Here is a 12979-nt window from a genome sequence, read left to right as displayed (position 1 = left end):
CTTCTCTTTGCTACTGTTGCCGTGGGTTTTCAAGCAAGAAGAAGATGAGTGAGTTGAGTTCCAAGTGGAAAAGGTGAAGTGAAGGTCACAAAGGAGGGTACCTAGAGGAGTATGTGAGATTCCTTTTCTTTCTCTCCTTTCTCCCCTTTCAAATCCTACCCGAGAGCCCTAGAAAGTGCTAGCACACTTGGGGTGCTCTCTTCTCCATCCTTGAGTGTTAGAGAACACTTCTTGTTCATGTGGATATCACTAGAGAGTTGTCTACGTTGACAACTTCGAGATCCGGCGTACCTTGGACTTGCGGAATTGCGAGGGGCACGCATCGAAGGTATAAAATGTTTTTCCCTTGTAGATCTACTGTAGATCAAAGTTTGAAACTCGTACTCGTATTTCCAAAATTTTTCTTCGCACGGATCCAATGGCTAGGGGGTTTCGGGGTTTCCGCGACGCGAAAAAGAGGTTTTCGCGGCCCGAAAAACCCAACAAGATTAAGAGTCACACTTTTCATCTTCTTTTTTCATCTCATTCTCATCTAATAAAAAATTCATTCAAAAAACCTATTTATATTCATCCCATGAATACCAAGGGTCTTTTGGTTTTTTGTATTCCTCTTAATGGGTTGGATTATTATATTGGATTAACCATTAATGCAATAACCCAATAAGTCTAACCCATTTATCTAATGTGTCTAATTTGGATTTGACTCAATCCAAGGAGTGAGTTCATTTGAGTCTAACTCAATGAGTAACCCAAAAGGCTTAATCATCTCATGATTGGCTCTTAGTGCTAATTACTAACAATCTCCCACTAGCACTATTGCCAATCACCACTAAGATGACACAAACACTTTGGATTTACCCATTATTCTTAATATCCTTAGTATTTTAGTCAAACTAAAATACCCTACTCTAAACTAACATATTCTTTGTGTGTGACCTAATAGGCTCTCGTAATGTTGGCAATGTATCCAATCAACATTTGCAATATATAAGCAATGAGTGGTATCTAGCAATGCATCATTGCTACCTAAATGACGAGAAAGTCGAGATCCGACCTAACCTTTCTGTGGCTATTATCTTGTAAGACCCAATCATTCTATCCTTGATATCTAGATTAATCAATGAGGTATAAACCATGCCATCCTCTTATCAATCTTTGTGTTTCTTGATCTCTAAGTAGACACACTAAACAAATAAGCTCAATATCTCATATTGACTCATCTGAGTATGACCATACATTCTTGTGTTCTACTAATCAAGGGACCCACATATATTGCTTCCATCATATGGAAGGGATAGATCCCATCTATATCACTCACATCCCTCCGCATAATTTATTGCATACCCAGTAATCAACGTTATAGTCCACCTTGTTACAGGTGATATTTGACGATACCAAAGTACATAACTCCTTATGTAGGGAACTGAAGTGACTTCAGGTCTAAGGATTATTCATACCAATAGTCACATGAGAATGTTTATGACACTAATATAACGATCCATAAAATATCTCATGGCGGGTCAATTCAGCACATATTCTCTAATATATACCCATGTGTCAACCTGATATCTCATATCCATGACTTGTGAGATTAAGTCATCCGTTGACTTACATGTCAGTGTTAACGCATTAATATTGTCCTTGTATATTAATGCTCGACTAGTAATAGTTTAGAGTAGTGTTCTCTACAATATCTCACTATCAATTCACCCAATTGATATAGTGTAGATTAGAACCTTCTACTCTAGGATATTATTATACTTATTCATTCGGCATTGAACTAAAATAAATATAATAACCATAACATTTGCCTTCTAATAAAATAACGAAATATGATATAAAATGCCCTAAGTCAATCAACTCTTGATTGCCTCTTAGGGCTTACACTAACAATTTCCTTATGTCATTAGTGTCAATCACTAAAATATCTAATATCCATTGTCCTAGTGTGACCATCATGTTTCCTTGGTGCTAAAGCCTTGGCCAAAGGATCTGTAATGTTAGTATTGTTTGGTTCTCTGCATATCCTCATATCTCATATATCGATGATCCCTCGAATGAGATAGAATCATTGTAGTATCCAATACCCAAGACCACCATTTAAGTAAAATACATGCCCTAACTGCGATCTAGAATCATCCTTATCAGTTTGGAAGCTAACATCGGTGTAACCCTTTACAACAAGCTCTTCATCGCCTCCAAAGATCAAGAAATAATCTTGAGTCCTTCTCAAGTACTTAAGAATATTCTTGACTGCTATCCAGTGACTTTCACCTAGATCTGACTGGTATCTGCTCGTCATGCTTAAAGCATATGAGACATCTAGACGAGTACAAAGCATGACGTATATGATAGAACCTATAGTAGATGCTTAAGGAATCTGATCCATGCGGTCCCTTTCTTCCTTAGAAGAAGGGCATTGAGTTTTCAAAAGACTCACACCATGTGACATTGGCAGGAATCCCTTCTTGGAATTCTGCATGGAAAAATGTTTAAGCTCCTTCTCAATATATGTACTCTGGCATAGACCAAGCCATCTCCTGGATCTATCTCTATAGATCTTGATGCCTAAAATATAGGCTGCTTCACTTAAGTCCTTGATTGAGAAACAATTCCCAAGCCAAGTCTTAGTTGACTGAAGAGTAGGGATATCGTTTCCAATGAGAAGTATGTCATCTACATACAATATGAGAAAGATGACTGTGCTCCCACTAACCCACTTGTAGACACAAGGTTCATCATCATTCTTGGTGAAACCAAACGCTTTAATTGCTTCATTGAATTAATAATTCTAGCTTCTAGAAGCTTGCTTTAATCCATAAATGGATTATTGCAAATTACACACCTTTTCAGCATGCTCTAGATCGATAAAACCCTCAGGTTGTGTCATGTACACATCCTCGAGTAGATTTTCATTAAGAAATGTGATTTTGACATCCATCTGCCAGATCTCATAATTATAGTAAGATGCAATTGCAAACATAATCCAAATAGACTTGAGCATCATAACTGGTGAAAAGGTTTCATCATAGTTTATACTATGAATTTGCTTGAATTCTTTAGCTACCAATCTACCTTTATAGGTATGCATATGCCCATCCATGTCAACCTTCACCTTGAAGACCCACTTACACTCAATGGGTTTGATCTCTTTAGGTAGATCAACCAAAGTCCGTACTTGGTTAGTGTACATGGATTCCATTTCAGATCTTATGGCTTATAGTCATTTCTCAGAATCTGGGCCCTGTACAACTTACTAATAAGATGCGGGCTCGTTGAGACCCACTAGCACTACATCACCGTTGTCAGATAAGAGAAAAGAATATCTCTTAGTTTGACGACGGGTCCTATCAGATCTGCGTAGAGCTTGTGCTACTTGAACAGGTTATTGTTCCACAACTTCTTGTGGTGCAACAAAATCCTGATCCACAACATCTTGTGGTACCTATTCAATTTCTATTAAGGCGTCGGTGCTAGTTTGTGTATCTTGAATTTCTTCAAGATCGACTTCAATCCCACTAGTTTTTTCTAGAAATAAATTCCCTTTCTAGAAATACATCAGTTCTAGCAACAAACACCTTGCCTTGTGTTGGATTATAGAAGTAATATCCCTTTGTTTCCTTGGGATATCCAACAAAATAGCACTTGTCTGATTTAGATCCTAGTTTATCTGAGACTTATCGTCGAACATATGCCTCACAACAATAAATCTTCATGAAAGATATTTTGGGACTCTTCCCAGTCCATATTGTATATGGTGTCTTTATTACGACCTTAGATGGAACGTGGTTAAGTGTAAAAGTGAGCGTCTCTAGAACATGCCCCCAGAAGGAAATAGAAAGATCTGTTTGACTCATCATCGATCGCACCACATCTAATAAAGTACTGATGCACGTAGATTATATGCACTTTTATGCATGCTTTGACGCACATCTACTTGTATAATCTATGTTTATTGTGCCTTATTTCATTAGAATATTATACTTTCATCATATTCTGTTCGGAGATCTGCTCTTTGCTTGTTTTTATTGATAGGACGTTATTTGGAGTGAAAATAGAGCAAAAACGCACATAGGAGCTTGAGTCGTGCAACCTCGCACGGCTGTGTGGCTAAACAAGGGAAGAACATGGCACGGCCGTACAACTCTTGCACGGTCGTGCGGCCAAACAGGATAGGATCCATACATGGCCGTGCAAACCTGCACGGCCATGCTCCCCACGACCGAAGCCAAGCAATACACGGCCGTGCCAAATGGCACGGCTGTGCCAACATTCCAGTGGAGAGGAAGGTCACGACCGTGTGAATCCACACGACCATGTGACCTAGGCAAATAAGAAGAAGGACACGACCGTGTGAATCTACACGGCCGTGTGACTCAACTTGAGAAGAAGCTGTGTGAGGTAGTGTGACGAAGAATGCGGGCCATGCCACGCCAAAACAGGGCTGTGCTGAATTCTGGGCAGATTGCAGACCGTTCATAATTTGGCCATAACTTTGTGCTCCGTTGGAGTTTTGGAATGTTCTTGATACCAAGACATAGCTGACTTCAATATCTACAACTTTTCTTCAGATCCAATAGAGCGAAAGCATCATCTACCCATGCTAAATAGCACAGTCGTGCCTCCCAACTGCGGGTTCAACTGGACCTCCGCCCAGACTGCAGACCAAACTTTGAACCACCATATCTTTCGGCTTGGTTAGAGCCAGGGTTTGATCCAATTATCAGATTGAAGATAATTTCAAGAGATACAACTTTGATTCAGGGTAAATCATGAGAAAACATGGTTTAATGGGTGAAAAACTTAGTTTACCGGACCCCTGTAATCCTGGTTTTCCTGGACAACTTAGAGGAGGTATAAAAGGGTCAAGAACCCTATTCTTCTATCATCTTTGGTTTGGGGGATTTCGCCCCCTCTCCTTGGGAAAGGGTTCTCCCCTTCGTGGGAAACCCTAGAGCTTCATCTACCGCTGTCCCTTGACATTCTGTCCATCTCCAGAGCAAGGAGGCATCTCCAAGACATCAGAAACCCCGGCAAGCATCTCTTCTTCCCCTTCTTCTCACAAGGGTTGTAAGTATGCTTTTCTTCATGTTTTGGGGTTGTTCTTCCTTCGCAATGGAGTAGATATCCTATTATAGGATTAGGGAGTATTTGTATTGTGATGAAGATGCTGAACTATGTAGATTCGCCACATTTCTATTCAATGACATGTTATTGCCTTGTTCGTGCATTGTGTGCGTGACATATTTATATTTCTTTGCATGCTTTGTTGATTGATGTAGAGGATTGTTAATCACGCAAAGGGGATGTCCTAGAATGTATTGACCAAGGTACCCTAGTGACAGGGGTAACCCTTTCCGGACGTCTAGGACGTTCCCTTAAAAGGAGAAACAATTCCTTAGGATTTGCCGCTCTCGTAGAGAGAGTGCTCTAGATCATACACCCAAGGGGCGCTAGTGACAAGGGTAACCTATTCACGGATGTCTAGGACATTCTCTTGAATGGAGAGGCAATTCCTCCATAAGAAAGTAGGAAATCATACCAAATCTCTACCTTTATCCTTATTGTTATTTACTAGACATTTACTCCTGTGATTTACCGAGGCACCCTCGTGACAAGGGTAAACTGTTACAGGATTTCACAGGAATCGTCTCTATTCAATAATTAGGGATATTGACCAATTTAACTTCCTACAAGAGCAATGACATAGAGGGTAGAAACTAAGCAATCTATGTAATATCTCCTAGCATTATAATGAAACCGAAATCCTAGAATTCATCTCCCAAAGCTCATTCCCTCCAAGATCTATTCTCTCTCTTCCCTCTTCTCTTTCTTTTACTTTTACGTTCGTCTAGATAATTCATCGTGCGAAGTTAACTAGTGCTTGATCAATAGTCCTTGTGGGTTTGACAATCTTTTATATTACTGACGATGAATCCGTGCACTTGAGGAATCATAACAAGTTTTTGGTGCCGTTGCCGGGGACTGTTTTTGATTAACATTAGTTGATTAGCTAGCATATGAGTTACTCTAGACATTTTTCCTTTGTTTTTTCTTCCTTGTTTTCTTTATGCACTTTCTTTCTTGCAATTTAAATTCTGCATTGCCTTTCTTGTTTTTCATATAACTTTTTTTTTCTTGTCTTTAATTCTTCATTTTTGTTTTTTCTCATATTTTTTTTTAGATTTCCATGAGCACTAACATGTCAAGCAGGGCTTCAAGAGAATTTTTCACACCCATGAGTGCAAGAGTAAGATCTTCCATTAATGAATATTATGACTCAGAAGATGAGGAATTTGAGTTCCTTTGTGGAGTGTGTGGTAGCACATCTCATCCAGCTGCTATTTGTCACTTCTTCTAAAAATCTGCTAATACTCCGAAACTTCAGTATTTGGTTCAACCTCAACATCAAGATATATATGAGCAAGTTCCTGATACTTATGGCTATGACTGGGAAGATCATCAAATTCAGAACCTTCAAACCCAGCTAATTCTAGAGCAGAGTGAGCAGTCATTATTCCAGCAGTAGTTCTCTGACCCATCTCAACATCACAATCAATTTAGGATGGACTATAAAAATTTGGACTACAATTACATTCAAAATGTTGAGCATATTTCTCAAGTAAATCAGAGTCCGTCAGAGTCTCAGGATGATTTTTCATTGGGCATGCCACATCATTCATAACCAGATGAGTTGATTGACTTGGAAGACTCTCAAAATCCAAATATTCCTGCTCCAAGTTAGATGAAGACCACAACACATGATTCTGAAGAGTTAATGGTGCAACGGGGGATCCTAGCTTTACAACTATTACTACAAAATTCTAATAAAACTGTTGATTCCTCTACTGATGCTATTGATGTTAGTGGACTCTTCACTACTTATGACGACAATATGGTGGATAAAAGTATAGGGACATGTACTATGGAGGAAATGTCCCAAGGATCACCTCCTTTGATCACACAACCAATTGATGCTATGGAAGTTGTAAGAATGGAATTGGTTGATGATAAATATGTAGGGACTTGTGCAATAGAAGCAAAGCCCCAAGAATCATCACTTTTGGAGGCACCACCACTTGAGCCAGAGCTAGAGCCAATACAAGATTCAGAAGTCACATCCACATGTTTAGAACTTTCAGGTATCTCTCAGCAATGCAAGGTAAGTATTTCTAATGATATTTTGGAAAATTTTATAGAGGTACCTATAATTGATTTTGTTGGATGTGATTCAATTTTTGATACATATTCAGTTTATCTTAATAAGGTTCTAGTTCTATCTAATATAACATGCTTGGGAGAGGTATGCTTTTCTTTTGGGTGTACAAATTTTCAGGGGGCCTATAATTGGAAGCTCGATCTGAACCGTCTTCGACCACCTGAAAGAACTTCAAAGAAGACGAATATGGAGAGAGTTATACTTTACTCTGTAGCTCCTTTGATGAAAGCTCTTTCCATAAGAAGAGCCCTTGGTAGGACGGTGTTGAAATATCTTACCCCTCCAAGAGCGAGATTTCGATGAATTTAATGAGGTGGTCGAGCTAATGACCTTAAACAAACACTTCTTGGAAGGCAACCCAAGTTCATTTTCCATGTTTTCTTTTATGTCTTTAGTTCTTTCTAGTTTCTTTTTACTTCATTGATAATAAATCATACCCTCTACTTAATTTTTCTTGTCTATCTTATTTTCATAGATTTCAAAGTTGTGGAGGAATGTGAACATTGGATAGAGGAGTATCTTCAAAAATATGAATGTCAATGATTTAGAGCTCATCACTTGGTAACTTCTCTTACTTTAAATCTCCTCCACATTGTTTTTAGTTTTCATTGGGACAATGAAAATTTTAAGTCTGGGGGGATGCATTAGATCAGTTCAGTTTTTGCTTATTTCTTTTTTGCTTAATAAATTTTTTACTAGTTGCATCTTACATCACATCATGATTGTTTGTTCCTTATTACAAAATACTAGCACGTTTATTCTAGATTCCATGTGGTTTATTGGCTACTTATGGTGCTATTATGTTTAGTGATCTATCTTTTTCTATCTATGATAGCATAAAGTGAGCAATGTTTTTACTACAAGAGTTTAAGTATTAGCCTTATTTTAGGATCTCTATACACTATGTCTATTTTTGATGGTTGATAACTCTAAAATAGTCATGATTCATAGAATTGGACTAGTACTTGTGCTTCTATGGTGACCTCTCAACTATATTTTGGTTATTGGATAAACTCAGATCATGTAAGCTCATTTGGAAAAATCAATCCCAAAAATAAAAAAAATAAAAAAATGAAGGTTTGTTCAAATTTGATACTTTGCAAACATTCAAAGAAAAAAAAATAAGGGATAAAAAAATAGTTGTCGTGAGTGGAAACTAGCAATTCACCCCTTTGAGACCGAGTTAGGTTACTGGGGAAATGAATGCTATGTTTCTCTTGATACTGAGTATTCCTTTGAGACCTTGTGTAGACGATGCATAGCATTTTTGTGGGGAACGAATCTTGCGTGTGGCAGGTAAGTGCATATCGCCGGAAGCATAAGGAACACAATTTTATAACGACTTGACTAGACATAGGGATTGAAACTTGATAAATTTAGGTCACTTTCGCACTGAGCACGGAGGACTACTACTTAGGTCATACTCAAACTACTTTTGTATCTTGCTCACCAATGAAATCATCTGATAGGATTAGATTGATTTGCTAGAGATTATGATGCACTATTTAACCACATGAATCTAGATTGCGGGTTTTGCTTGAGGACAAGCAAAGGTTTAAGTCTGGGGGTGTGATGTGCGTAGATTATATGCACTTTTATGCATGCTTTGACGCACATCTACTTGTATAATCTATGTTTATTGCAACCTATTTCATTATAATATCATACTTTTATCATATTCTGTTCGGAGATCTGCTCTTTGCTTGTTTTTATTGACAGGATGCTATTTGGAGAGAAAATGGAGCAAAAATGCACACAGGAACTTGGGCCGTGCAACCTCGCACGACCGTGTGGCCAAAAGGGGAAGAACATGACACGACCGTGCAACTATTGCATGGCCGTGCTGCCAAACAGAAGAGGATCCATACATGGCCATGCAAACCTGCACGGTCGTGCCCCCCACGACTGAGGCCAAGCAACACATAGTCGTGCCAAATGGCACAGCCGTGCCAACATTCAAGTGGCGAGGAAGGTCACGACCGTGTGACCTAGGCAGAGAAGAAGAAGGACACGACCGTGTGAATCCACACGGCCGTGTGACTCAACCCGAGAAGAAGTTGTGTGAGGCCGTGTGGATTCCACATGGCCATGTGACGAAAAACGCGGGTCGTGCCACGCCAAAACAGGGCTGTGCTGAATTCTAGGAAGATTGCAGACCGTTCATAATTTGGTCATAACTTTGTGCTTCGTTGGAGTTTCGGGATGTTTTTTATACTAAGACGTAGCTGACTTCAAGATTTACAACTTTACTTCAGATCCAACAAAGAGAAAGCATCATCTTTCCATGCTAAATGGCACGACCGTGCCTCCCAACCGCGGGTTCAACTGGACCTTCGCCCAAACTGCAGACCAAACTTCGAACCGCCATTACTTTTGGCTCGGTTGGAACCAGGGTTCAATCCAAGTATCAGATTGAATATAATTTCAAGAGCTACAACTTTGGTTCAGGGTAAATCATGAGAAACCTGGTTTAATGGGTGAAAAACTCAGTTTACCGGACCCCTGTAATCCTGGTCTTCCTGGACAGCTTGGAGGAGGTGTAAAAGTGTTAAGAACCCTATTCTTCTATCATCTTTGGTTTGGGGGATTTCGCCCCCTCTCCTTGGGAAAGGGTTCTCCCCTTCAGTGAAACCCTAGAGCTTCATCTACCGCCGTCCCTTGACGTTTCGTCCATCTCCAGAGCAAGGAGGCATCTTCAAGATATCGGAAACCTCGACAAGCATCTCTTCTTCCCCTTCTTCTCACAAGGGTTGTAAGTATGCTTTACTTCATGTTTTAGGGTTGTTCTTCCCTTGCAATAGAGTTGATCTCCTCTTCTAGGATTAGGGAGTATTTGTAATGTGATAGAGATGACGAACTATATAGATTCGTCACATTTCTATTCAATGATATGTTATTGCCTTGTTCGTGCATTGTGTGCGTGACGTATTTATATTTCTTTGCATGCTTTGTTGATTGATGTGGAGGATTGCTAATCACGCAAAGGGGATGCCCTAGAGCGTCTTGACCAAGGTACCCTAGTAATAGGGGTAACCCTTTCCGGACGTCTAGGACGTTCCCTTAAAAGGAGAAACAATCCCTTCGGATTTGCCGCTCTCGTAGAGAGAGTGCTCTAGATCGTACACCCGAGGGGCCCTAGTGACAAGGGTAACCCATTCACGGATGTCTAGGACATTCTCTTGAAAGGAGAGGCAATTCCTCCATAAGGAAGTAGGAAACCGTACCAAATCTCTACCTTTATCCTTATTGTTATTTACTAGACATGTACTCCTGTGATTTACCGAGGTGCCCTCGTGACAGGGGTAAACCATTATAGGATTTCACAGGAATTGTCTCTATTCGATACTTAGGGATATTGACCAATTTAACTTCTTACAAGAGCATGAACATAGAGGGTAGAAACTAAACAATCTATGTAATATCTCCTAGCATTATAATGAAACCGAAATCCTAGAATTCATCTCCCAAAGCTCATTCCCTCCAAGATCTATTCTCTCTCTTCCCTCTTCTCTTTCTTTTACTTTTACGTTCGTCTAGATAATTCACCGTGCGAAGTTAACTAGTGCTTGATCAATAGTGCCTGTGGGTTCGACAATCTTTTATATTACTGACGACGAATCTGTGCACTTGTGGAATCGTAATAAGTATGATTCCTCTTTTTTGATACACCATTCCATTGTGGTATTCTAGGTGGAGTGAGTTGAGATATGATCCCACACTCAACGAGATGGTCATGAAACTCTTGGCTAAGGTATTCCCCACCTCGATCGGATCGAAGCGTCTTAAATACTCTTATCAAGTTAGTTTTGTACTTCATTCTTGAATTCTTTGACATTTTTAAAGGATTCTGACTTGTGTCTCATCAGATACACATAGTCATACCTACTAAGATCATCAGTAAAAGTAATGAAGTAATGATAGCCTCCTCTAGCTACTATTCTGAAAAGTCTACATACATCAGTATGTATGAGTCTTAACATATCATTAGCCCTTTCACTGTGTCCACTAAATGAAGTCTTAGTCATATTGCCTTAAAGACAAGACTCACATACCTCATATGATTCAAAATCAAATGAGTCTAAAAGTTCATCCTTATGGAGTTGGGATATGCAACTCATATTTATGTAATATAAGTGACAATGCCAAAGATTTGTTTGATTCAAAATCATTAGACTTGAACCGTTTAATATTTATGTTATAGATTGGGTTGCCAAAGTCTATAACATAGAGTACATTCACAGGATGTGCACTACAGCAGAACATTTTATTGAAATAAATAGAACAACATTTGTCCTTTATTACAAATGAAAAACCTTTCTTGTCCAAACAAGAAATAGAGATAATGTTCTTTGTCAAAATAGACACATAACATCACTCTTTTAGTTCTAAAACAAGCCCAGTGGGCAAAGATAAGGAATATGTTCCTACAGCGACAGCAGCAACTCTTGCACCATTGCCTACTCGTAGGTCCACTTCGCCCTTTGTCAATGTTCTGCTATTTCTCTGCCACTACACATTAGTATAAATGTGATATGCACACTCGGTATCTAATACCCGTGAAAAAGAAATAAATAGATTGATTTCTATAACATATATATCCGAGGTAGAAGTCTCACTTCTCTTCCTTTTCAGTTCCTCTAGGTATAACTTGCAGTTCCTCTTCCAGTGTCCGGTCTCACCACAATGGAAGCAGGTTTCTTCCTTAACAACCCCACCTTTAGGTTTCAATGCATGAGTCTTGCCCTTTCCTTTGGCTTGGGTCTTACCCTTACCTTTGGGCTTCCAATTGCTTTTGCCCTTAGACACCATCAAAATGGTACTAGGCTTTTGTTGGTTGCTACTCAGAATATCATACGGGTTCCACTGTACAAAAGTTTTGTACAAGTGTCGAACCTTTCCTAACAACCTATTGTGTTCTTTAGAAGTTAAACTTGGAATCACAAACAGAACTTAACATTATTGATTCCAAGTTCAACTTATCTGTTCTTAGAGGTTTATACTTGGATCACAAACGATACTTAACATTATTAATCCAAATCCACCCATGTTGCAAAGTTGATTAAATATTTATTTCAAAGATCGACTTCTAGGTTAAACATGGTGAGGTACTAAGCCTTCTTGGGTATGAGATCATCCACCACTTCCTAGACAAAGCCTTTCAACGAAATTCAATATTTAATCTTCTTATAGTAACCCTAGGTTTAACCACTAAGAACAATCAAATCACAAGATCGAAAAACAAAAGAAACATAAAATCAAAACATAAAATCGATTGTCTAAAACCAATAGCCTCTTGTGTTTGGTATTTCAAAATCCATACAAAGAAAACTAGTATGATACGGAATAAGACAACTAGTTATACCTTTATTTATAGCTAAAGACCTCTTGATCTCCTGTTGTATTCCTCACCTCCTCTTGGATGTCGTGTGGACGACGATTTACCAAAATGAATTCCATCAGGACCACTTCTTCTTCTCCAAGACTCTTGAGCCATCAAGGGATGCCAAAATAGGAAATTTCCTTCTTCTTCTTCTCCTTCAAGCAACTGGCCACCAAGTGCTTCTCCTCTTCTTCTTCTTTCTCTCCAGGTAACCAACCACAAGGATATAGCAACCCTCGATGTCGCTGGACCTAAGGAAGCAAAAGAGGTGACAAGATGAAGGTAGTGCCGCCGGCTACAAGAAAGAAGAAAGGAAGGGAGCATAGTCAGCCACCAAGGAAATAGAGAGGGAATAAGAATAGATTGTCTTATTCATGAGA

Source organism: Zingiber officinale, chromosome 7A (assembly GCF_018446385.1).
Source record: "Zingiber officinale cultivar Zhangliang chromosome 7A, Zo_v1.1, whole genome shotgun sequence".
In the NCBI taxonomy this organism is placed as follows: domain Eukaryota; kingdom Viridiplantae; phylum Streptophyta; class Magnoliopsida; order Zingiberales; family Zingiberaceae; genus Zingiber; species Zingiber officinale.
This window is presented reverse-complemented; position numbering follows the sequence as displayed.